This window comes from Chelonus insularis, unplaced genomic scaffold, assembly GCF_013357705.1.
Source record: "Chelonus insularis isolate UGA/USDA-ARS -01 unplaced genomic scaffold, ASM1335770v1 contig_117_pilon, whole genome shotgun sequence".
NCBI lineage: Eukaryota > Metazoa > Arthropoda > Insecta > Hymenoptera > Braconidae > Chelonus > Chelonus insularis.
Genome location: NW_023276358.1, coordinates 253,354 through 279,782, shown reverse-complemented (window position 1 = coordinate 279,782; position 26,429 = coordinate 253,354). Strand labels below are relative to the sequence as shown.

The 26,429-nt window shown below is 27.9% G+C and overlaps 1 protein-coding gene across 3 annotated transcripts in view; it reads left to right on the top strand.

The window, feature by feature from the left end:
• The window catches only part of retn (retained), a 71,065-nt gene that overhangs the window by 1,790 nt on the left and 42,846 nt on the right, over positions 1–26,429 (top strand). The window lies entirely within an intron of this gene.

The following is a 26,429-nucleotide window of genomic DNA, read 5'->3' as shown; positions in this document are numbered from 1 at the left end:
TAAATGCCACCATTATTATTTTTTTTTTATTTTAATTATTTTTCAATTATAAACAATGATCGAAATGAACTAGAATATTTTACCTTGTAATAACCGTGAATATTACTGCAAACTGATTCAAAGAATTACTTAATATGATATCATCATAATTATTGTCACATTTATTTTTGACTCGACAATTACTTTAGAATAAAAATTAAAAATCCATATCCAAGTATTAAATGTTATGATAAAAAATTAACATATTCAATTTTTAAAAAATTTTTGCATGGATTATATAGCCTTTACAATATTCTTAATGGGTATATTTTATACCTACATCGTCTGAAAAGCGATTATAATTGTCCAGTCCGTGCGGTCTTCAACAAAACGGTTGAGGATAATATTTGGGCGTTTTACGATAGCCCTATAAAACTTTTATAATTAGATTCCAAAGGTAATTTGCGGCCGGGACGGTTTATTGGAATTGAGGGACCACCTTAAAATTGCAAAACACTTTCTTTATGCATTTTTATCCTCCAAAAAATAAATGAAGATAAAAAAAAAAAATAATAATAATATTATCTTCTGTTTCTAACAAATTCATCCTCGCCCTTGAACAGTTAAATCGATCTTTTAAATTGATGTTCTGTCACGACTTGCATTTCATCTATGCAGATTATATGAATATTTAAATGTTTACATATGTAATTTACTCCAATTTTATACAGTATCAGTTGTAAATATAACCAAATAATCAATTAATATAACATTTTCATTAAGTTCACATGATCATTGCTTTCTATCAATGTATTATATATTTTTTATGATGCGTGCAAATCTATTTTACATCAGTATTCATAATTATTTATATATCATACAGTGTTTTTACATGACTATCCGCTGACCATAAAATTCACATCTTATGGACAATTAAGTCAAAATCGTGACGCGATATATCATACACTCGATGCGATTTTAATCGGATAAGATGTGAAGAGCATGAAAAAAGTTACTCGGGGTTGATGTATTGCGTGTTCAAAATTACCTATATGTAATTTTTCAGCCTGCACACAATGTATATGTGACAATGAATTAATGCAGTATATAATATTCTATAATATACTTGTTTTTGTTCTGTTTTACATCCATTTCTTATCTATGTTTACTTATTTTATTGTTCACTCTAAAATAAATAATCATCTCGACTCACAGAAATTCACTTCAAGTATTAAAAGCTTTCCAATTCAATTAATTTCATTTTCAATTTATAAAAGAATAGATGGTTTCATTTATTGTTATTAATTTGAAAAAGACTCAACTATTTTTTGTCATGATTGTAAATCCAACTATGAGACTCAATTATTAATTTTTTCGAATGTACATCACATTAATTTTCAACATCATGATGTTGAAATAATTTATTTTACATTACATATTGTTGGTGGGATTGTAATAATTAATTATGTGAACTAAATATACCGAAATAAATCAATTGATTCATTCAATTGATAATACTTATGTTTTTTAACTATGCGTTAAGTATTTATTAATAACATTAATTAATAATTACCAAATACTTGGATAAATCTTTCAACTAAATCCGTTTAGTTATTATAACTAAACTCTTCTCTCCGTGCAGTTCTTTGATGTATTGGAATTTTAAATTAAATTATTGCCTTTAGTTTGAATAAAACAATCATTATTTATGCACTCTTGTGGTCTTGCTATTCGTTGATCCAAGATGATAGATGTGGTTGAGCATCAGATAGAAAATTTTCCATCTCCTTTCTGGCGTTAAAGTTATAAAGCAAAGAGAATAATGATGACGAATTAATTAATGAAGTAGTTAAAAACTAGTGATAAGGATGTAAAATCAAGGAAAGCTTATTGGTCAAAAGGAATATTGACGATAAGTGGGGGATCACGACTCAAGTGATGACTTTGGTGGGAGTCGAATAAAAAACGAAGCAAGTATCGTTGGGGATTGGCTCAACGACGATCTAACATCACGCCCACTTTTATTTCTCTTCAAGAGCATATCGTTGGCGCAATCTCGAACCACAGGTTTCCATGGTATCCCTCGTAAAAAGTGCAATTACACATTTACCGATATCGATCGTACTTGGAATAAGAGAAAAAAATAAAATAAACGGGGAAATAAAAAAAATAATAAATACTGCTTTTTTTAGAAATAACGAAACATTGGTTGAATGAAACAAAACCCGGAAACACACTGTGTTTGTTGTGTTGAAGTTTAAGTCAAGTGGGAAACTCCACTATGCTTTAGCGACCCAATTGGTTTCCACCCCTGCCTGAAAAAAGGTATACCGTCAAGTATTAAAAGAAGCTTATATTACAGAACGACTGCTGTACCACGTCAACACACTGTGGTCGGCTTTTTCCTTCTTTATTTGCTCCTTTCTCTCTCTCTCGCTCTTTTTCTTTTCTTCTTCAATGCTAGAAAAAGAAGCGGCGTGATGTAAACCGTGCAACTCCAAATCCGACGTTCCAGGTAGATGTACCTACATACCTAATATAATAATAGGACCCAATCGGCACGAGCCAGTTGTATTTCTCGTTAACGTGTCGCCTGTGTTCAACCGATTTTTCGCTCTTAAGATGTTTTACAAAACTTTTCATCAAAATTAAGACCTATCATCTCATTTTTTTTTTCTTCTTCTTTTCTTCAGAATTTTTCCTTTAGAAAAAAAATGGTATCTTCATCTGTTGATACTTTTTGTGCTTCTAACAAGATGTAAACATTTAACAAACTTTCACTCACTATTCACTGTAAATCTACGTATTTAAAAACTAAACATTTAAAGTGTTTACAACATTGAATTACATAAACAAATTATAGTAATTTTGTCGACGAATTTTAAACGTTTCTTGCCGTTTACCAAAATACTATAGTTTGTTTATAGCGTTCAATATTGTAAACATTTAGATGTTTTATTATTAAACACTTTAAGCGTTTTACTAATAAATATTTTAATTTTTTCTGGATTTGCGGTGATTGAAATTTATAAATTTAAGATGAATAAATAATTTTTAAGAGATTGTCGGTAATGATTAAAAGAAACTTGCTTGATGATTTTAGGAATTAATATCAATAATATTTTTTTTTTTGGTTAATATTGATTTTAGTAAATAATAATAAATGAGATGATAATATTTAATGGATGATAAATGATGATGTGAAGAGGAAACAAGGTAGTGATGGCTAATGGAATTGAGACAAAATCTGCGCGTACTTTAGGTTGAATATTTAATTTGAGCCTGCATCTCATATATATTCTCCGTATGGTACTGTCATATCGCGTCCTAAGTAAACTGGCGTGATGGCCAATGGTCCGGTGAAAAGATGGAACGGGTTTCTTCGAAGTCGTGCAAACAAGTTAAAAAAAAAATGAGAAAAGATGCTTCCACACGGCCAGCCCTTGTTGACTTATTAACTTTACTCGCTTTACTCCAATGTTGTTCTTCGACCAGTCAAGTCATAGTCTCGCACATCATACACACTTCATACTCATATATGTACATTTAATATACATAGAAATGTTGGTATGTATATATATACCATGTCGTCAGGGTCATCGGACTCTATATGTATAATATACCTGTATGCTCATATGTTTCTCGGAATCACGCGAGCCGTTTAATTTAATTTCATATGTTTGACTAGGCGCACTTTTTAACTTCTAGATCATAAAAATATACTCCGTTTCTCAATCATTTTATCCTCATTGCTGAGTTAATAAATTTTTTCTCCTCTTTAGCAACTCAGTCATTTTTGTAGATGTACGCTTTATTTTTATATTGATAGAAGAGATTTATTATTGCACTGTAAATTTTAGTGTTTTATTTTAAAACATTAAAAGTGTATTAATAAGACGTCACCCATTTGATTAATATTATATTATATTATATTAATATATTATATAAAATAATATAAAGAACAATTTTTAATTTTTAAAATCAATGTTTTTTGACTGATAATAAATATAACAATATTTATTATTATTATATAACAATAAAAAAGCCTTATTTATGAACATATTAGTTGTTTTATCATGAATAAGTCTCATTTTATTATAAGAAATATTTTTTAACAATTAATGAACCGGTGTTTTTAACGCCACCTAATTTTATAACAATCAAAACTGTCATATTTATCAATTTACTTTTTAAAACCTCACTTTTTGCCTTATGCTTATCTTTTATTAATATAAATATGCATAAAATAAAGCCAAATCCTAATCTCATTCAAATTTTATGTCATTTTATAGTAAAAAAAAACCATATAATCCGCAATAAAATATGGATTATATTGATTACATTAGATTCCTTAATAATTAAAAAGATTTAATTACTGTTAAAAAATATTTTTCAACACTTGAAAAGCCTCCTTTACTATTAAAAATCTCTTCTATCAGAACACTGAGAAAAAAATTTTGTTAAATGAAAAAAATTTTTATTCAATCAATAAAAGAAACTTGGAATATTCTCAAGATAATATTTTATTCAGACTAATAGTAGTGTTATCAAAAACACATTTTGTCATTTGTTTCAATGTTGCGACAAGTTTGAAAACAAATGACATTTTATTCATTTGAGTAAATAAAATGATTTCAATCAAATATTCATAATTTCGAAGAAATAATTCATTGCGACTATTTGAAATTTCGATGTTAATGATCGAATGAAATATTTTTTGTATAAAGTAAATTTTTTTCTCAGTTTATATTTATAATTGACACTGTTGAACATGATGTTGAATGTAATTCATTCGAACTAAAAAATCGTTGCACTCGAGTATACAATATATTATTGTATTTAATGGAGTCGCAGTAGAACTTTCTATAATTTTAGTTTCAAATAATCCGCTTAAGTGTCCATTTTTGAATATTGTTACGGTTCAATTGAAAATGCCGAAATTCAGTCTGATCCGATGTTTCACTTCCTGTCGGCAATTTCATAGAAATATTTGTTTTCCAAGTATTTATTCTTTTGTATCAAGATTCGGTTTTAATTTCAATTTTTTTTTTCTTCCATTGTTACGTGAAGAAAGGAAAACAGTGAATGACGAATAAATAAATTTTTTCTTTCCTTTCTTCTCTTTGTTTTATTAAGAAATAATTATTACTCTTTCGCGTTATTTAAAATTAACTTTTCACAACCTAATGAATTTTTTTTTGTTGTAATCCAGATACTCATTTGTCGGATATTAAGTCTGTTACTTGTGTCCAGTCATGAACGAAATTTCATCATTTAATTGTTCTCAAACGTATTAAATGTCAGTAAAATATACATTTTTTTTCCTCTTAGAATTTTTTAATTAAAGTAAAAATTGTTGGTATAAAAAACAAAAAAGGGGAAATATTTTCTTTAATTTGAGAATATTTAAAAAAAAAAAATTAAATAGACTTTAAATAATTGAGATTACAGTAAAACTATAAATAACTATTTATCATAAAATGGTTTAATTACATATCATTATTTTTATTAAAATAAAACTATCGATAATAATGAATTATCGATTCGTAGAAATTTTAAATAAATGAAAGAAAAATTTAATATAAATTAATTGAAACAAAGGAAAAAAATCGAACGTTGTTAAAACTTATGAATAAATAAATAAATTACAATAAAAGTCAGCAATCTAGGACAGGGTAATTTCAACGAGACATAAAAAAGTAACTGTTATTATTAATTTTACGGTTAATAATTAGTCTGATTATAGCTTTAGACTATATATTGTATATAATCTGTGCAGTGTTGTATGTAGATGAAATATGTACTAACGTTGTTGTGGTATATTATGTATAGAAATGAATAGATATATATATATATATACATATAAAAGTATACGCACACGTTTATTCACACCGGTACTAGACCTGTAATATGCGTATTGAGTTTTAATACAACGAAATGGATTCCCAACTATAATACGTCGACAGCTGGAACAACTATACGTTCATGTATTATTATCTCTACCGGTGTCTAGATAACATTGTTGCAATCGTTGCAATTATTTTTTTACGATCTACACCGAGCCTTGTATATTCCCTGACTATTAATCTATATGAATATACATATACATCCTTCAATCCTTTACTTTGCCTCTGAATTAAGCCATATAAACAGAAATTATTCTCTTTTATACTCATGCATAAAAAATTATATCTCTCTTTCAATTTTAATTTTACTGAATTACATTTTTTTGGTAATTATATCAATAGTTTAGGGTAGACTGGACCAATATAGAGATGAAAAAAATTTTATTTACTCCAATGTTTTCAATGAAGACTTTTAAAAACCTTTATAAATTATTTAATTTATTAATTATTATTTATTGTTAATGATTTAATTATTTATGGAATAATTTTTTATTTTTTGAAGTACCACATGCTGAGTATCCCATCTTGCCCCGTTTTCCCTAACATTTATATTCAGATGAATATTTTTATTTACTTATGGAATAATTTTGGAGTTATTAGAGCAAATAAAAAACTCTCAATCAATTTCGTGGAAGAAAATAAATATAGTATTATTTGAGAAATTAATTAGTAAGGTTGATAAAGATATGAAAAAATTTAAAAATAGCCATTATGTTGAAGAAAAAAAACCCAAATTGTATTTTATGAGTTTACATTTAAGATTTTTTTTTTCTATTTGATTTAATGTTCAGTACACTAAATATTATATACTGTCTTTTTTTGTCCAATGTCACTGCTATCCAGTTAATATCGGATGTTTATTCTTATTACTTTATTTTCTCAGGTAACTCCATAAATTTATATTTTCTTCCGTACAAAATCATTGAAATAGTATATTCAGTGACTCTCAGATGAACAATCACCGAATCTAACATATTTACACATTTATTATCCTCTTTTTCTATTGACATTTTTATAAGTTTTTATTTTCATTTTATCCTGGTTTATTATTGTAAATAAAATTACCTAAATTTTTCTTGGCTTTTATCTAGCAATAAAAAAAAAAAACTGTTGTAAACTCTTCTGAAATTTTTTTTTCCTTCATTAAGGTTGTTCTATGCCTCGGAATATATTTCACAAGAATAAGAAAATTTATTTCCACATTATACAAATATTACTGAATAGATTGATTGAGTCTTGCAAGTATAAATTAAATAATTATTAATAATATGAAACTCATTTAATTTCATCTGACATTTGAAGATAAAAATTTTCTCACGAAAAAATGTCAAGTTTTTTCGAGTGAAAAAAATTCATACACTATTTTCTATCTATTATTTGTTTCATTTTGTTATTGATTTATGAGAAACTCCGAGATATAAAGAAGAAACGCAATTACTTTTGATTACATAGGTATTTTATAACTGATGTAGAAGTAATGTTTTTTTAACATAGTAACGAATATTTTGTTTAAAATTTACTTGGTTCTTGTCGGATACTAAATTACTACATGTGTAACATTTTTATGTTGTATTCATTAATTTTTATCTATATATACTTCTTCTAACAATACACTACAGATGTATTTTATATTGCTACTAAATAGAAAAAAATCAACTTAAACTTTACAACTGGAATGCTTGGTCAATTATATATCTCTTTATAATTTCTTAGTCATTTTTATCAAAGTAAAGTCACGTTTTATTTGACCTCTGTCAATCATTCAGTAGTTATATTGATATACTAATGTTGTCATTGCATGAGTAATAACCAATGGATAATTTTTTTCTACTTTATAAGAAAGTATTGAAATAATCTAAGTCATGGTTGATTATTATTTTATTTAGTTCTTCAAAAATATATTTATCTTTTTCTATATTTAATAATTGAATGTAATCAGTCTCAAGATGTAGAATTGAAATCTTAATAATGAGTGTATTTTGAGAATCACTGGTTAGATCTTAATAGATATTGAGGGGTGGTTAGCACGTGCCGACCGTATGTTTCCTCTATTACTGCTGATTTTTCAAAGAGGAAGGACACACTTTGGAGTATTTGAAAAATCTCAGCTGTAATAAGATTATCCTCGGTTCATCAGTGAGTTTATTTATAAACTACAAAGTCAAGGAATTTACACTGATAGAAGAGTATATAAATTTTAAAAAACAATTATTCAATCATTAAAATTAATATTTTTTAATAATTAATAAATATTTTATAATAATAAAAAAGCCTTAGTTATGAACACACTTGTGGTTTTATCATGAATAAGTCTTATTTAATCATGAAGATGATATTTTTTAACAGTTAAAAAATAATTTTAATAAAACGTCACTCATTTAATTGACATCGTCTCAAATGTTTTAAAATACAACACAAAAATTTACAGTGTGTTAGAGAACAATTTTTAATTTTTTAAAATCAATGTTTTTTGACTGCTGATAAATATTTTATGACAATAAAAAAGCCTTATTTATGAATATATCAGTTGTTTTATCATGAATAAGTCTCATTTTATTATAAGAAATATTTTTTAACAATTAATGAACCGGTGTTTTTAACGCCACCTAATTTTATAACAACCAAAACTGTCATATTTATCAATTTACTTTTTAAAACCTCACTTTTTGCCTTATGCTTATCTTTTATTAATATAAATATGCATAAAATAAAGCCAAATCCTAACCTCATTCAAATTTTATGTCATTTTATAGTAAAAAAAACCATATAATCCACAATAAAATATGGATTATATTGATTACATTAGATTCCTTAAGAATTAAAAAGATTTAATTACTGTTAAAAAATATTTTTCAACACTCAAAAAGCCTCCTTTACTATTAAAAATCTCTTCTATCAGTCCACAAATGACTTTTATTTCAAACTTATTTTTAATAATAATTATAAAAAAAAATTAATTCCAAAGTAAAACAATGGAAGAAATAAGAAATAATAGTTATTGAGAAATAAATAACTCACAGTAGTACTGTACACCACTAATACATACACACTCAAGAGTTTATACATATCTTCTAATAACTAAAGAGTTCTGTAACATCAAAAGAATAATCATCACTCTATACTAGAGAGTCATATCATTGTCGCAGGCGAATACAATTAGCAGTAAATTAGCATGCACTCCACAGACCGATAATAAAATGTTGAATATTATAATGATTGTATCGGATTTTACAATGGCGCTCCTGACCACAAATTATTCATTTAATGGTCACGTCTGAGTACGCATTCTTGTCCAGAAAGAGATTATTACTTTGAACAAAAATTTCTGAGTTTATTCTTTACTTTGCCCTCATGTACACATGAATCTAATCTTTATTACTCCAAGACTGTCATCTTGTTATTTTGTTTGAATATGTCTACATTATTGTTGCATTATTCAAGAATAAAAATATATACATACTCTTCATCAATTTAAGATAATATATTTAATCACAATAATACATAATTACAATTTATTTAATCACAAATATTATTGTTGACAAAAAAAAAAAAAATTATCTTGTGCTCCAAAATGAATCATGAAGATGAAATGTAGCATTACAATAGTATGTATATAACTTAAGTGAGAATAAATAACAAGATATTTTTGGAATAAAACTCAAAAGTGGTTTACTAATAACTGTCGAAATACTTGTCTGGAATGAAACGACGATAGAGGGGATATAAGGAAGAACTTGAGGCGAAGGACGATATAATAGTTGGGAATGGGTGGCCAACGTTAGCCTGTTCTCAACGTCCGGTTGAGAGACTTGCATTCGCTCGTAAACGTGTCTCGTATTTCGAAGCGTTATAGACATCGCTTAGGTATATAAACGTCTCATCTTATATCTATGTATATGTACATATGTATATATATATAATAATATTGCACACTTTGAACTGTTATGTATATCAAAGATGCTTTAGTTGTAATATTCGTTGTCAATGTTTTACAGTTTTTAAACATGTTAATAAATTATTACACAGGCCAGTCATGAAGTAATGACAAATTACTTATATATTGTCATTTCAATATGAGAAATTTAAATTAAAATAATTCTTTGCAAAATATATTATTGTTTTGTTATTTGACAAAGAGTATTAAATTTTCATTTCAAATAAAAGTTATAAATTATATCACTAATTTTTGAATAGAATAGCGTGGAGAAAAAAAAATGGATACAATAATAGCATTGGCATAAAAAATCTATTTATATTTTTTTTATATTTTTATGGTAAGATGCATTTTTATGTGCTTTAAACGCATATCCCTACCACTGTCTCACGACACCTGTAACCCACCAATCCTATATAACCACAGCTAAATGCACACTCGCAGACAACACGGGGCCAGACGAATTTTATAGGTCTTTCGAAGAGTTTGAGTTTTAATAGCCGAATTCTTCAGACACGCGGTAGGATATCGAGTTAATATTTCTTTTTTCTCAACCCATGTGCACTTCCATTGCATTCATTTCTACAGGTGTTAATATATATATATATATATATATAAAAAAATAGAATTTGTTGGTCAAGTCTTTTCATGATATATCAAAGAATATACTCAACAGCAACCTTTTCTGCAAATAAAAATATCGTTGATGCATGAAAGTATTGACGATGAATACATTCACTATCTAACCAGAATAATGTCGATATTTAATATAATATTTAATACTCCATATCAGCTTAAAGGGTTGGCTAACTTGATTAGTCGCATTATTGGTATCGGATAATATGCAGGCGAAGGGGTTCCCACAATGCAGCATATTACTAACAGAATCCATATGAAAACGTCTCGCGTTTGATATTACTTTACTTTTAAAAAATGAACATAAGTTAAATAAAATAGAGAACTTATAATCTATCACTATTATAACCAGCTTTCTTTTATTTCTTTATTCGTTGCGTGATGAATAAGTTTTTAATATTAATTCCCATGGAAATATTTAACATAAAAAATTTGAATTTCATTGGATAGTAAATTATTCGAATAATAATATTATTAAAAACAATATAAATTATTATTCTTCATTATTCGTGGTATATTTTCTAATAATAACACGAGAAAATAATTATAATTGTAGTATATATTATAATTATTATAAAAATCAACGTTTTTAACGGAAAATAATGAGTTTTAATGATATTAATTACAAACACACAATACAATCATCATTTAGAAAATTGAAAAAATTATTTCTTTATTAGTTTGATTCAATCAATTTAATTATTCACAAGTGGGAAATTTATTTAAAAGAAAAAAAAAGAAATTCTAATCTTTTACAATTTATTGCGTACATAAAAATGTAATAAACTGTAATTGTTTTTAATTTTCCATGTGTTGAATATCATGTATAAATTCTTGATAGGGGTAAAAATCAGTAAAAAAAAAAACATCATTTTTCACTCTATTTTATTTATTTTTAATATTTTTCTCATGATCGGAAGATAATTACAATTTATTTTACACTCACAGCGCATATGGTTTAATTTTTGATTTCCGGTTTGCATATATTTATGATATCAGTGTGTATTTGTTTCTTATACTTTATGAGGATTTTAATAAAATTTCTTTTCAGCTTAAACTTTTATGTTTTATCAAGATAATAGGCGATTATTTATTCAGCTTTAGTTTTTAATTTGAATTATATCCCGTGTTATACACATGTATGTATATTATACATGAGTATATAAAGACGCATAATGAACATAGTCATATTGTAATAGTAACAAGTGCGAGTATGATCACGCGAGCCTTCGTACATGAGGTCGCGTGCAGCCGACATCAACTCCTTTTCTTGATATACGTGATATTTTAGTTTGCGATCATCGTTGACTTGAATGTTTAAGGCAAGAAAGGAGAAGAAGAAGCCTCTATATGCTTACAGTATCTTATTTCTTATTGAGTGTTCGTACTTTTGACACAATATATCATCTCAATACCTCATTATTTTCTTCTGAAATTTAATTAAATCAGTAAACTATTTCTTTTTTTTTTTTTAAGCTTCTTTATGATTAATAAGAAAAAATATTTAAAAAGAAATTCATAAATAGATGAAAGGTAGAATTTTTTTATGTCAAGATTATGTGACTGTATTGAATGAGCAGTGAATAAGACCACCCAATTTTGATACACTTTGTTCACTCATTTTTTTAACGACTGAAAGGTCAGTGCGGAAGGTTACGGAAGTTGAGAAGGCCAAAGCGGCACTTTTGATATGATTGAAAAGCGACTAAGAGGTGAGTTTAGTTAGCCAACTGCTATGTGGGAGTTTAGTGACCACATTATTACCTCTCACCGGTGTCACTCATAATAAATATTAAAAAAAAAAAAAAGTACAATTTTTTATAACTTCAAAATGACACAAAAAGCAATATAATATGTCGATAAAAATTGTAACATTATACTTGCATATACAATTCTTTGATGCAGTCTTAGCGGTCATAAAAATTACACTTCATCATAATGAAGGCTCATTTTGTCACGGTGAGCAACAGAATTCAATTAAAAAATTCGATTCATGACGATTCAACGGCTCAATTTAAAAATAAAATAATTCAAATACAATTATATTTAACAATGTATTCTTTATTTCCAAATTTACTTGAAATGTTAATTGGAGAATTGAAAAATGTTTGACAGCTGTATTTAGGGAGTTTTCGATAACATTACATTGAGAAATAAATTTACTGAGAAATAGAAATATTTTTTTTTTTTTTAATTTAATCTGACAAATTTTTTATTGCATTGGTTTTGATATTTCGAGAACAGCTGGAGATTTAGACTTGGAGTAAATTTCATTTGAAAGATAATTCAATGAAGAAGATCTGAAAAGAGTTTAAACTAATTCGGTTCAATTTTTTTTTTTTTATAACAAAAAAAGTTGTGGAACGAATGAAGTAAAAAACAATTAAGAATTGACTTTATTTATTTTATGATCAGAATTGTTGGAAAATTTGGTTAATATTGATGAAATAGTTTTGTTAATGATTTTATATGAGTTATAACAATTGTATATTGTTTATAACAATCTTAACTTGTTATAGATAATTTTAAAGAACAAAATAACAATGATATGATCAAACTACGAATATTAATAAATATATAAAATGGAGATTGATAAAATTTTAATGAAATTGTAAAAAAAAACAATGTGCTCTAGAAAAAAAATAATTGATGATTCTTATACGAATTATAAATGGAAGATATACAAGTGATGGATAAACAACTTTTTTAATCTGAATTTTATGTGATTAATGCATGATAAATTTAATTTATCTGAAAAATTCTTTTCAAGAATTTCCATTGAAAGATGCTTGAGAAATACTCAATCGGAGTTAAATTAATCATGCATTAATCATACAAAATTCAGACTAAAAAAGTTGCTCATAAATGATTTTTTTATTCTCATATACAGTCCCTCATAGAAAAAAATATATTTTATTTCAGCAATTTATTAAAATATAATTATTCGGCTAAATTTTGTATAATTTAATTAATAGAAATACAATTAAATGTATTCATTTAATCAATTGTATAATTAAATATTTTTTTACATTCAATCGTACAAGATTGGGTTGAATAATCATATTTTAATGTATTCTTAAAATAAAATATATTTTAAAGAATTTATTTTCTTTACTAGAGTGGTTATAAACGATCAATGGGAATGCAAAGTTGGTCGTGTGAACCCAGAGTGCATCTAGACCCATTTTATTCTCAGATAAAATTGTCTAAAAAAATTAATTTATTATATTTTTTTTTGTTAAATTCATTATATATTTATTCCAAGTGAAATTTTTCTTAACATGAAAAAAAAATTAATTGAATGAATAATTATTTATTAAAACCCATAATGTCTTAAAAAATAAAAATCACATTTTTCAAACACAATATAATTAAATCAAATAAAATATTTTATTCCAAATATTAAGAATATTTTTCTCAGTGCATAAACATCAAGTATTGTAACGGCAAAATAATGTGAATCGATTATTTTCGGTGATTAATAGTCTGATCATAAATTCATCGAATGTCTTGAACAATTATCCAGCATTTACGTCAGAATCGAAGCGTGAATACATGTACGTTAGTGCAATGTACACTGTATATATAATAAACTCTCAATACTTGTAGTCATTGGGGCGCCGAGATTGCTTCTGTCTCGTAAGACTCGTGACTCTTACGTCTTACAAGCTTATGACGTATATGCTTTTACGTTCTACTATACCTGTTATGTACGTAATACGTAACTAAACAAATTATGTGGTGGGCATTTGGCACGCGTGTGTCTTCCAGTTAAAGCTAAACGTAAGTAGATGTGTCACGCGCTTTTAGCATCTAGTTCTACCGTGGAGATTTCCTTAATCATTCATCAGTTACTTCAAGCTTCACATTTAATTTCTATTTAAACTGACCTGACATATAGACATAATTATTAATAATTACAGCTACTTTCAAGTAAATAATCGTCATACACTACTCACTCATATTTTCAATATTTTATCCAAATTAGTGCTCCATCATTTTCACGAATACTCCAATGCTTCATCCATTCCTTCAGTCTTCAGACTGAAGCCAAGGATAAAATAGTGGATGATTATAATTGATATTAATTATAATTAACGAGTGGATGATAAGATGAAATTATGAAGAATATTGATCAAAGTAAAAGTTATTATCCACATATTTTAACTTAAAAAAAAGAAACAAAAAAAATTAAATTTCATAAATATAAACGTTCGTGGAAATTATTCCACGAATCATATCGAGATATCGCGTGACGCCAGGAATTCCCAAAATTCAGAAGAATATATAATAAGGGATACATAAGAGCAAAAGAAGCTGGAATAACTTGTTTATTTTTTAATATTTTTATTTCGTAAGACTGCGACTTGGTCGATAATTGGATTAATTAGCTAGCAGTCCTCGCGAATAAACCCTGTAATTTTATATTATTCCACATAATATACCAAGTTTAAAATTGCACATGCAACATCACAATTTTTAGATATTTCATTATTGGAAATTTATTTCTATACCTTTGAGAAATATTATATCATGTCGCGAATGTTTGTGATTATTTTTTTTTTTTTTACAAATTATTCATCTCATTGACAACAATTGTATTACTCAAATAACATTGCTAATACTGTGGTCATGATGCTCGACGAGTTTGACGAGTTTACGACGGAAATTCTTGGTGAGATGAGAAGAGATATATAAACTAAAAGCAATGAGAAGGACAAAAGTTGGATGGACATACAAATATATGTATATATAGAAGGACGGATCGGTCTCTTCTCAATGCGAACTCGTTGATTTATGTCCAACGTTATTTCTGCCAATGGATTTACATCCTGATATTTATTATTCGAATATTATCGTCATGCGTTTATTGCGTTAGTCAAATGTGCTTGTTTGCATTTTTATTCTCTTTTCATCTATATATTTACATCTAAGCTAAAATCGTGATCTCTTTTAGTACGAGCATCTTGAGACATAATAATTATTGATAAATTATTATTTATTGCCATCACTTTATTACCATAAAACTAAAGACCACTTCTTTGATATAAATTAATCCTGGTATCTATTTTTAAAAATAATAGTTCATCATTACATGACTCATCTAGGGGAATTATTTTACTCTAAAACCGTTTTTTAATTGAGAAAATAATTATTTTGGTGGAAGTTTCTGTGGTAAGATGGAGATATATCTGATAGAAGAATTGAATGATTAGTGATTATTAAATTCCAAAGGATTGATATAGGAAATTATTGATTTCCAATGCTCACAACTCGACTGATCAATAAATCAAAGTGTTAAGATCAATCTGAAATAGTTGATCTAGAGTCAGCATCTTCAGTTTATAAATACACTGATTTAAGCCTTATAGGGCGAGTGACTTATTGTTATTTTTATTTCTCTCTGACCTGAATGATATCGTAAATTATCTCTAAAAATGAATGTGATATTTCAACAGACAACTCGATGGGTAACAAAAAAAAAAAATTGAACAAAAATAATTTTAGGATGATAAAAGAAATTTTTTAAAAAATTTTCCATTTTTAACAACACGTATTTTTATCCATGTATTTATATATTATTTTATCCTTCCAATATAAGTATCTATTATAATAACTCTTGAAGAATTCACACGAGAAATCCTAGAAAAAATCCTGAAGGCAAGTTGAGGATTGACTTGGTCCTTCTGAGAACCTAAGTGCGGGAGAAAGATCGTTGTCAGTTTGTCTATCTATTATAAAGCAAGTATGTATCGTGACGAAGGCTTAGCTATGTTATTAAATAAATGCTAAATAAACGGTCACGTGGGGGCGTAATTTCTCAGGAGATAATCGGGCTTCTATATATTTCGCTTGAGCGGACGTAAATTTCAACGATTATTCATTCAAGGAGTCAGGCCAAAAAGCCACCGTCGGCTTCCGAATCTTCAAGACACGCGATCTTGCTCGAGTAGGCTAGTATTATTATCAAAATGTGAGAGAGAAGGAGAAAACAACTCAGATTGTCATGTCCTTGAAACATGCCACGATTGCAGCATCATTCTATGCCTTTTTCATTACTAATTTATGTATTTTACTTTAAACAAAGTCACAATTTGGGTACATTTTGTGAAACAATATAATAAAGTAAATGATACAAATTAAATAAAAATCAATAGGATTATTTTATAATTTAACGTATTATTATATCTTATTGGTATGCTGTAATTATCAATTTATGCATTGAGTATGGAGATTTTTTTATAAATACCATTTTACTCTGTCTTGTTATATCATCAATGACAGTTTCAATGTATGATCGAAAAATATTTGTTTCACTTATTATTAATCGTAAGCTATAGAATAATGTGGTAAATGGTCAGACAAATTGTTTTTCTATGTTTTTTTTTTGATTCATGAAAAATGAAATCAATTCAGTTTCTCACGTGATTCATTCAGTTAAGAAACCACTTGTATTTCCGGAGATACTAATAAATGTTACATTAAACCACAAGCTTCGTTCATGTGTGGTCGAAAAGAAATAAGACCACATAGTACAGAGAGACAATGACTACAAAGATAGAAAAAAAGAAATGGGGGGTGTTTTTTTTTTCTTTCTTTCACTCACTCCATTTTATTTTGCATACAACAAAATAATTTAGTTGTGAGAATTTTAAAATAGTAAAAATTGTGGGATCTCAGGAGAAAAATAGTAAGTAATGGTGGGTGTAGAAGAGTAAAAAGAAGGCGAGAGTGCACGAATGAGTGCTAGTGGTCTCAAGGGCAAACACGCGACCGCATGGTAGAAGATTTCAAGGCACGCGTCTTGTGGCACCCTTTGCCACTCTTTGATACTTCAAGGACAAGGTTATTTCCTCTTTTTCGTCAAAACTCTTATCCAATATAGACCACGTTTTCTATATTTCTAATATCAACTTTTTAATTGGTCCATTCACGTATATTATTATCATCTTATTTCTTGATAAAACATCAAACACAGCTGTGTTTACATCATTCACTAAAATTCCATACACTGTAAATCTCAGTTTTCCAAAATGCATTATTTTAATGCGGATAAGTGTGTTAAATATGACGTCATTCATTTGATTAACATTGTAGTCACTTTTAAGGCATTTATAAGTGTGTAAAAAATGACTACAATGTTAATCAAATGGGTGACGTCATATTTAACACACTTATCCGCATTAAAATAATGCATTTTGGAAAACTGAGATTTACAGTGTACTTATTTAACTAAATTATTCTCCGTTGAAGTTTATTATATGAATAATTTTTAGTTGGATAAATTTTACAAGTTTGATTTTGAATAGAATATAAAGAAATGCGGGTGGTATTGAGCTTTGGAAGTTTTTCTTGTCATCTGGTTGAAAGATGCATCAAATGTCATAAACTTCTATTTTTCTATGTTATTATTATGATGTACATCTTTCTACCATTCTTTATATTTCTCCAAAAATTTTATTCTAAAATACCTCCACTAAAAATTGATGCCACCAAGTGAACATCAACTTCAAAAAGAATATTCATATCTTTAAATTCCTTTAAAGTTTAGAAAGGATTATAAAACGATTAGTATTTCTTCAATTAATGATAACTAAACTCTTATGAATCATTGTTTATTTAGTAAAGTTAAGATATAAGCTGTTTTATAATTTAGAAAGTTTTATGCAACCTCATGCTGAATAGGGTGACTACTTACCAATTTTATGACAAATTCATCAAGATTTTAAGAAAGATGTGAATTGTAAATTATTTTCTCTACGACAGGACAAAATTTTCCAAATGTTGTATATTATAATACTTAGCCGATGAAAAGAGACAGTCTAGAAGTTAGAAAAGGATAGAAGAGAAAAAGGAAAAGAGAAAGAAAATAAGTAGTACAGAATGAGAGTAGAGTGAGAAATCAAATCATATGGCTAGCAGATGTCAAGAAAAATCCTAGGATCTTAAGTCGAGGTTTTTCCATCCACCTCGATCCTTAAAATCGATTGTCTGGCACGGATTATTGCTTGTTCAAGATCTTTCAAGGGATTTTATTGCAAACAAATGGAAATTGCTTTTAGCATTCCAAGTGACACATCAATCATTTAAAATATTACAGCTATCTAAATTGTCTAGTTGATTCAATTCAGTAGGAGAGAAGGAGTAGGGTGAAAGTTTAAAATGATTAAATAAACATGAAAGATTCTTACAAGTGACAAATTAAAAATAAAATCAAGTCAAGCTGAACATTAAAATTAGATTGTCTTCTTCACTCCCAAATATCATGTGTACAGCCTTATTTTAACATATATAGAATTCTTGATTTCCATATCCTGTCCTTAGAAATTGTTGGTATGGATAGTAAAGATAATTTTAGATTTTAGATTATTTTGAAGTGGTTGTCGAGATCCATGGATCGAATGTGACATAAATAAATGTATTTTTGATAAATCAGTGTATATTTTTAGAAAAGAGTTAAAAATGAAAAGACATTAGATTATTAAATGATAAAATACATGAAATTAGGTGAATAATAACTGTTGATTTAACGAGGTAAATAAATATCTATTCACAATTTGACAAAGTGAATATGACATTTCTTAAATGATTAACTAGTGGCATTAGTACATGCTAATGTTGTTGAGACAATTAAATAGAAAATATGATGCGTCGAATCAGAATTACATTAATGTCGACATTGCGTGATCACTGGGTGTTTTTTCAGCTGCTGCCATCCGGTTTTACAGAAGCTTGATACGTGAGTGGGCGTTGGTACATTTTGGCAGCGTACATAAGGTCTATGCCTATTTTAATTTGACGATTTCATTGTGTCGAGGATATGTCACGTTGTATTCGTCAAAATCTGACGCTTCTTGATGAAATGTAACTCACGACGAAAAAAGACCACGATAAATCACGTAATCTTATTTTCATTCTCTCTGAGATAATTTAACAATTCATGTATCATACTCTTATGATGAATCATCATGATAAATTTTTCCTGAATTATATTTTAGTAGTGTATGTTTTACATAAGATTCAACTTTATCGTATAAATTTAAATCTCTAATAAGACAAACAGATAATAAGTAAGCTCCATCTGTTAAGTTTTATCAAAGGAATCAAGATAAAATATTTGAAAATTTTTATTTACTTTAACGCTTTTAAATCTTTGCTATCAAATTTCGTTGATTTAGGTTTGTTTTCCAGATAAACTAACAGCTTTCTTTGTGATCAACATTTCAATTATTTTTGTTTAATATTCATTTTCAACTAATGCATTTTATCCTAACTTTCCCTAAAAAGTCTAACAGTAAAGTCTAATACTAACTAAATACCTAATTATTACACTACAAATCTTGGTGTTTTATTTTAATACATCAAAAGTGTTTTAATATGACGTCACCTATTTAATGAACATTGTGTTGTTTTAAAACACTTGGAAACGTTTTTAAAAGGACACAATATTAATCTAATGGTTGACGTCATATTAAAACACTTTTAATGTATTAAAATAAAACACTAAGATTTGTAGGGTTCATATTGAATAACATTTAAATAAAACTTGAGAATCCAACAATATTATTAATAAATAAAAAGATATTTTTTCTTCAAAATTGAAAAATATAATTGATTGTCTAGACACCTGGGATGATGGTTGCTGATGAGAACCTTGTGTAAATAATGAAACATTTTTAATAAGTTCAAGATGCAGACTATTTAATCACAAGTATAAATGGTTGATGCATACTAGTTGTTTTTTGAAAGTATTTGATAGACGGACAGCTGGCCATCATTAAAACCCCATTAGCAAAGGCAAAGTTTCGTCTCTTTCTTCATCTCTCCCTTGGTTGTCATTTAACACAGCACAAGTCAGTCCCAAAATTCTAACAATATCTTCCACGAAGACTCTATCCACCCGCGCTATTAATATTATGTCTTGTACCCCCGCAAGTATATAACATACGTACAGATATCTCAAATTCTTTCGTTTCTCTCTTTTTCTCGTTCATTTCCTCGGTTTTCCTTTTTTCTAGTTATATATTTAATATTTTAACCATTTTAGTGTGTGACATAAATTACATCCATCAATCTTTCTAAAACTAAAATCTCTTTTTTTCAGCTACTTTCTTTCCTACCATCAACATCATCATGTTCTTTTGATGATAGAAATATTCATTCGTTGAAAAAAAAAAATATATATATATATATATTAATAAAGCCTCCTACATGTGTTTTATCTAAAAATTAAAATAATTATCAATAAAAATGGTGCTTTTAATGTTGTATATTAGATAGATAGTTGATTTCCTCTCTTGATAAAAGTTCATCATCTTGTAGAACCTGTTTATATCAATCCTGTTGACTGATAAGAGTGAAAAATAAATGATCAAACGTACTTTTTACCGGATAATAAGTATAAATTTGGGTCAAGTTCAAAATAACTCAACGTGTCGGGGTCATTCGCGTGAACAAGACATTTGTCAGTCGTCAGAGACTGTATCTTTCTCTTTCTAAATTGGCTTTAAGTCTCATCAGTTGATCTCATCTCAGGGGAAATCCATGTACAATCGTTGTTTGTTTTATTTCGTCATGCGGGGTCAACCATCCTCTTCGTCTGTTATTATTATTATTATTATTGCAATTCAGTCTGCAAACTATTGTATGTATAATTGTCATCACAGAAAGAGTGAGACATTAGATGTCAACAGCTGATTTTTATTTGTTTTTTTTCCCTGAAATCAAGTCATATTGATATTTTTATTTTATTATATATCCAAAGATAAATCAAGCTGGTGCAAGAATAAAATAGAAAATGATGAAAGTTGAAATAAAAAGTATACTTGCATGGGGCGAAGGCATAAGCAACCCTAATAGTGGACAAAAATAACATGTATATATGTGGTACAAATACGAATGGGACATACGTTCGTTTTATATATGTACATACTGTTTTATGTAGCGGCAGATCAAACTCGCCGAGTCATTAATTAAATCTGGCGGAGCCAACCATCTTTTGCTGCTCGTTTCCACCCTGTATCTCGATTTATATTTTACACAAATCTACTCGCTCATCAGTTATAAATACTATACGTGATCGTGCATGGATAGGCTGGCATTTGCTCTTTTCTTAACTCTACAATATCAAGTATTAAAATGAACAGACGAATTATTTACGAATAATCTACACTGCAAGTTTTTACTTAATTGATCAACTACATAACTTCACTGACAATATTCCTAGATCAAGAATGAATTCATTCTTAAGAATATCATTCTTAATTGAAGCTATAATATAAAGAATTTTTTACCAGCAAATAATAAAACATGTTCAACATAACGTGGATAAAGACAGGATTATGATAGAATGATAGCAGAATGGATTCACCTTGTCAAAGATAGATTCATTCTTGATCTAAGAATCTTAACAGAGCACAACTGGATCCATAACTGGGTCATGGCTGGATGATAACACCATTTGGTGGTCAATGCTATCTCAATCATGAGCCTGTTGTTCATTTCTGTACCATTCATGTTCAGAAATTTTCCTTTTTCAGTTACTTATTCGCAAAAGCTTCTAGTAGACTTATTCCCTGCACATTCAGAAATATTTAAGTGTTTATGTTGGTAAATACAAGTCAAAGAGGAATTAATATGAAGTGAACAATAGTTGGGATACAAAGAAAAGAATATTTAGACCTTATTAAGACTGACTGATAATAGAAATATAAACAGGATCATCTTCTTAGAGAGGTTTACTTAGACTGACTGTCAGGCAAAGTCCAATCACAAATAGAGTGCATTTAATACATGGAAATAAAGTAGTTCCAACAGTTAACAATGTTGAACAAACTACAGTATTTTTATAAATGGCAAGAAACGTTTTAAATTCGTGGACAAATCTGCTGTAGGTTGTTGATGATGTTGAACATGGTAAACACTTCAATCACTTGAACTCTAAACACTTTGATTTATAGTAAATTATTGATCAATATCCAATTGAACAGGACTTGTATTATTTTTGGTATGTTCATTTCTGTATAAGATCACAAGAAGATCTTGTCTTTATTAAATTAGAAAAAAACAACGTACATCTTGTATTCGATAGCATATCTAAATCAATATCAATCATATAATTCGATTGGATCATCGTTGATAACAATAAATTAAATGCAGAATAAATGTTAAAAGAAAAGCATGAATAATCAATGCTAAAATTTTTTTGTCATGATTTATGAATTGATTATAAGAGAATAACTGTGTGGAGACGTAGCGATTAATCAGAAGGATATAGAAGACGGTATAAGAACGCGTGGACGGCATTAGAATAATCTGACGGATCTAAATCAATCTATCTACCTCCTGTGATTTGGATCGGAGACAGTTTATCATGAGACACCATTAAATTCATTTTGTAATCGTATGAGCAAGAACCGATACTGATTGTCAACATATATAAGTATATACAAGTATATATAAACAACTATGAAAAGTCGTATGAGATGAAGCCGTGATGTCTACGTGGGAACTCGGCAGGGGTTCCAACAGAACTCTTGTACGTACTTATATGCTTTCGTTTTATTATGTTGCGATAAAATGTACAAACCATTCATTCTCATGCCTCGCCCTTGTGCAATTTTTTTCAACGATAACAACCTGAACAAAACGATACATCCTTTTATTATTTTGTATAAAGTTGTCAAAAATATTTCAATTCAATAAAACCTACCATTTTGTTGGTTTTTTTTTTCATTTGATGATAGTTGGAATAGATTTAATGGTGTTCTTTATCACATCTAATAGATCTATTTATTAACTTTTCTATTTTTATTTGAAAATCAATCATTTTCTATGTTAATTATAGACAACAAATTTGCATTTTATGCAAATAAATTATTCAACTTTATTAAAACCTGAATGCAATTGGTTATGAAGGAAAAAAAAATTTTTTACATTTCATTTATTTAGATGTAAATTTTAATCAGTACTCATCATAATTATCTGTCATTCTGTTGCAATTTTGCAACATTTTAATCTTCAAATGGAATTTTAATTTCACTATTATTATTAAAATTAACATTTTCCAATATTCTTATAGATGTTTTTATAGCTCAATATGTTTATTTCCATTTATGAGTTAATGATTTTTTACTTATCATTATTATATAAACAAATAGATTGCATATCATGCAACAATTATTCTTAATAATCGATAAATAATTATTTTTCACCAAAGCGAATAATTATTATCTATAAGTATTTATACCGAACTTGGCTTGATACTTTGCTATATTTTTTTTTTCATGGCAATTAACGAGTTGAAACAAATGGTTACCTTAACACATCACATTTCCGTGTACCCGCATTTCCCGTATACTTGATAATATTAAATACATACCTGTTATATCTACTAAATAGATAAAACTTACGTATATAAAAGATAATACAGACATGTTATGTAGAATCGATTATTATTATTTTTCGCATAAATATTTGATTATATCTTTGCAGTGTTTTTTTTTTAAAACAACTTTTATTTTTATATTGAATAATAATAGGTTTAAGTATGATAAAAATGATGTGGTGTTAAATGTAGGTCAGTTAAGGTGTTGTATTTTCGTGTGAAAAATTTGAAAGAATTAATTGGACGTTTATTATAAACACGAATGAATTGTCGTGACTCGTTGGTTTAAGCACCCCTCTGTGCAGGCGCGTGCGTGCATACTTTTCTCTACACTTTGTCAGGAGGACATCCGCCAATCTCACGCAGCGAATGCGTGGGTGAACTATGCAACAGATTGGTCAACTAAATTTGCACTTGATCTGTTAATATTTACCTGCTAATTTTTATCTTGTTTGCTATTTCATTATTTATTTCCCTTTTTCTTTTTTTTTAATTAACGTCCATCCTAATTGATTTTAAACTTTGGAAACTAACCTATTCAATCCTCTAGAGTATTTGAATTATTTATAAACAAACACATAATTGAATATTTGGAAATTCATTTAAAGCAGACTACACAAAGTGTTCATTCTTAGAATATTACACCCGCACGAATAAATCTTGTCCAGAGGGATTATCATGTTCACAATGTGGAGTTAGGTTATATCGTGATTCGTGAATATTATATTTTAAGATATAAATTAAACGTAGATTTATATGTAGTTTATGACTACTGGATTCCATCTAAATATAGTGATTGTCTCGACTTATATTAAATCTTCTTCGCACCGTCTGTACATAAATATACAATGTAAACGATTCCGTGTTAGCCTGTTAGCTTGTCACGCCACACGTTAAACTCAAGGGTCACGAACCAGCGACAATAATGTCACTAAAGTTGACGGCTCTGTGTCACCACATTTCCGACACCCTTCGTAGACTTGAAAGAATCATGAGATCCACAAAGAAACAAATTAAATAAACCATTTAACTTAACTCAGTTTAGATTCTATAAATTATTTACAATTTATACTTATAACCACACTGGGACTCTGTGTCAAAACACAAGTCTACTTTTGTTTTCATTTTTTAAAATTTCAGTCTGTTTATTATTTTCACAACAGATTATTTGCTATTTTATTTATACCAAGTTTTTTATTTATTGCAAAATAAAGAAGGAAGGATTAATTTATCAATTATTATTGTTATTATAACAAAATACATATTTATGGTTAGGATAATTTTATTTAAACCTTTTAGACACAAATCTCGTACACGATTGACTAGAAACTTCTACAACAATCCAATGACAGGTATTTTTCATCTCCATTAAACGATTGTTTCCTACAGTCAAAACATTGGAAGAGTAGAATTTGAGGTTATACGGAGAATTATTATATTTCAAGCTATTATGTTTTTTTTATTTATCATATATTATTTCAAGTTATTTTAAGCTGTTATTTATCAGACATTATCATACAGGCAATTATTTTATACGGGAAATTAATTATTTTGAGTTGTGGACAGTTCAGAAATAATTTGTGCGCATGCGCCAAAATAATTTCCCGGTATAACCTCCGATTCTACTCTTTCAGTATTTCGACTCTAGTGAGATAGGGGTAAGATAGATAACAAATGTTCTATAGATCTGATCTAACAAAAAATATGTTGATGTCATCTGGTAAGTTTCGTTATTACTATAAAATGTTTAATAAACAAATAAACCTATGTGAATAAAATTTCTTCATAAACATATTGTGCACAAGACAAAAAATATCAAATTAATTTTTATATAAATAAAAAATAAATTTATTTATTTTGCAAATATTCCAAAACATTTATTGATGTTTTTATAGTATCTATCTTGTTTGCACTTTGATGCTGATGTTCAGCTATTGTTGGTGCAGAGATAATAAACTGTTACTATCAGATGCTGTCGCATTCCTCTAGCATAATTAATGGCAGTTGTTGGCTCTTGTCTTATAAATTTTCTATCAAAGCAGTAGTGGCTTTATCATGTGATACATGTCAGCCAGAATACAAAGCACCTGGTAGCCAGCAATCTTTATTTCAAGAAATAGTTACTTTGATAAATTATTATTTAACCATGGAAAATCATGGATTATTTGGTTATTGATGGAAAAGAATTAATTGAAAATAAATGAGAAATAAATGAGAGAAAAATCCAGCCTCATCATCAACATTGTTAGACGTAGGTTTACTTTAGTACAATAATCAGTGGAGATTGAAATGTATAGATTCAGGTGTGCCTAATGTGGGTGTGATTTTTTCCCTGTGGTTTGGAAGACGTGCCGCGCCCATTTGTTTGCTGAAGGTGACACGCTTTTACCTGGTCATCGAGCACCGCTGTGGTCTCCCTTGTCTCTCGTTTAGGTTTACATTCTGAATTGATTTATTCAGTCTTTAAGGATCTTTAATCAGATGAATATTAAATCGATACATTCTATTTGTCATTCTTATAAATTTCGTTTTATTTTAACCAATCATTTGCAACTTTTATTTCATTTTTTTTTTACCTTTAAATATT